Below are 2553 nucleotides of genomic sequence, written 5' to 3' on the forward strand. Positions count from 1 at the left end.
AGAGGACTGCTTGAGCCCTGGAGTTCAAGACCAGCCTGGGCAACATGGTGAAACCCTGTCTCTACAAAAAATAGAAAAATTAGCCAGGTGTGGTGGTGCGCACCTATAGTCCCAGCTGCCTGGGAGGCTGAGGTGTGAGGATTGCTTAAGCCCAGGAAGTCGAGGCTGCAGTGAGCCCAGATCATGCCACTGCACTCCAGCTTGGGCAACAGAGTAAGACCCTGTGTCAAAAAAACACATAACAACAACAAAAAGCCACACAAAAAATGCAAAATATTTTTAGCCTTCCTCCTGCCTGAGGGGCTGGAGCAGCCCAGCTCTGCAGCCGCCACAGCCTGCCCTCAGGATGAAGTGGAATGCCTGTGCCCAGAGCCATGTCCTTGTCTGTCGGCAGCGGTCACCAGCCCAGCCGCTGCTGGGCCATCCCCACCCGCACTGTGCCCATCAGCGACTTGTGCAGCTACCTCACGACTATTGCACCATGCCTGGGGGATGCTCTTCACCACACCCCAGGGATCTTGAATCATTTATGATCAAAAGTGTCTGCTGGAGCATTGCACTTCTCCCATGGCTCAGACACAGCCCTGCCATCTGCCCAGTATCCCAGGAGTCACTAGCCCTGGCACCTCAATAGGAGACTCCTAAGTAGAAGTAAACAACTTAACCAACTATCATGACAGGGAACACACAGTTGGGATGACGCCCAGCTTGAGACGGACATCTGACTTTCCTGCAAGGCTCAGAAGAAAAGCAGCAACGCTGATACCTGTGTGTACCTGATTTGGCCAATAGAATCAGTAACAAAAAGAAGAGGCATAACCAGCAGTCTGCTCCTCTTCCTCTGGGTGAAATATGATGGGAAGATGAGCTTCATCGGACCGTTTCTTCTCCCTGTCTCCTGTTCCCTGTTCCCCTTCCCAGCTAGTTAGATTAGATTGAAGGCCCTTGGTGTATTTCTGTAGAACTAAGCAGCCCATAGAGGAAAACAGTTAGAAACATTTTTTAAAGTGACACATAATAATTGAGCATATGTATGGGTACATAGCAGTGTTGTGATACATATAATATATAGTGATCAGATCAGGGTAATTAGCACATCTATCATCTCAAACGTTTGTCATTTCTTTGTGTTGGGAACATTCACTATCCTCCTTCTGGCTGTGTGAAACTATATAAGGTATTATTGCTAATTACAGTCATCTTACAGTGCTGTAGGGCATTAGAACTTATTCCTCCCACCTAGCTGTAATTTTGTATCCTTTAACAAATTTTTCCCTAACCCACCTTCACGCATTCTTCCCAGTCTTGAGTATTCTCTGTTCTACATTTTACTTCTATGAGATCAACTTTTTTTTTTTTTTTTTGAGACTGAGTCTCACTCTGTTGCCCAGGCTGGAGTACAGTGGCCAAATCTCGGCTCACTGCCATCTCCCAGGTTCAAACAGTTCTTTGCCTCAGCCTCCCAAGCAGCTGGGATTACAGGCATGCACCACCATGCCCGACTAATTTTTGTATTTTTAGTAGAGACTGGGTTTCACCATCTTGGCCAGGCTGGTCTTGAACTCCTGACGTCCTGATCCACCTGCCTTGGCCTCCCAAAGTGCTGGGATTACAGGTCAACTTTTTTTTTTAAAGCTTCCACATATGAGTGAGAATATGCAGTGTTTAACTTTCTGTTCCTGGCTTATTTCACTTAACATAAAAATCCTCCAGTTCCATCCATGTTGCTGTGAATGACAAGATTTCACCCTTTTTTTTAGGGGTGGTGGAGGGCGGACAGGGTCACACTCTGTCACCCAGGCCGGAGTGCAGTAGCACCATCTCGGTGTACTGCAACCTCTGCTTCCTGGGCCCAAGTGGCTAATTTTTGTATCTTTGGTAGAGACAGGATTTCACCATGTTGCCCAGGCTGGTCCCATACTCCTGAACTCAAGGAATTCTCCTGCCTTGGCCTCCCAAAGTGCTAAGATTACAGGTGTAAGCCATTGTGCCTGACCTATTAAGTTTCACTGTTAATTTCTGTCATCACCCATTGGTCAGTCAGGAGCATGTTGTTTGATTTCCATTCATTTGTATGGTTTTAAATGTTCCTCTCATTATTGATTTCTAGTTTTATTTCATTGTGGTCAGACAAAATACTTAGTATGATTTCAGTTGAAAAAATTTTTTGGAGACTTGTTTTATGTCCTAATGTATGGTCAATCATGGAGAACATTCCGTGTGCTGATAAAAAGAATGTGTATTCTGCATCTGTTGGGTGAAATGTCTGTTAAGTCCATTTGGTCTATGGTGCAGTTTATTTATTTTTTGTTTATTTTCTTTTTGTTTTTGAGGCAGAGTCTCACTCTGTCACCCAGGCTGGAGTGCAGTGGCGCAACCTCAGCTTGCTGCAACCTCCACCTCCTGGTTTCAAGTGATTCTCCCACCTCAGCCTCCCAAGTAGCTGGGACTACAGGTGTGTGTCACTATGCCTGGCTAATTTTTGTATTTTTTGTAGAGACAGGGTTTCACTGTGTTGGCCAGGCTGGTCTCAAACTCTTGACCTCAGTGATC

At 45.8% G+C, this 2553-nt stretch overlaps 1 pseudogene; it reads left to right on the forward strand.

Annotated features, from left to right (window-relative positions):
- The first annotated feature begins 258 nt into the window (after positions 1 to 258).
- LOC116562626 lies at positions 259 to 1332 on the forward strand (annotated as a pseudogene).
- The last annotated feature ends 1221 nt before the right edge of the window (positions 1333 to 2553 follow it).

This window comes from Sapajus apella, unplaced genomic scaffold (genome assembly GCF_009761245.1).
Source record: "Sapajus apella isolate SASKATOON/1434 unplaced genomic scaffold, GSC_monkey_1.0 scaffold33, whole genome shotgun sequence".
NCBI lineage: Eukaryota > Metazoa > Chordata > Mammalia > Primates > Cebidae > Sapajus > Sapajus apella.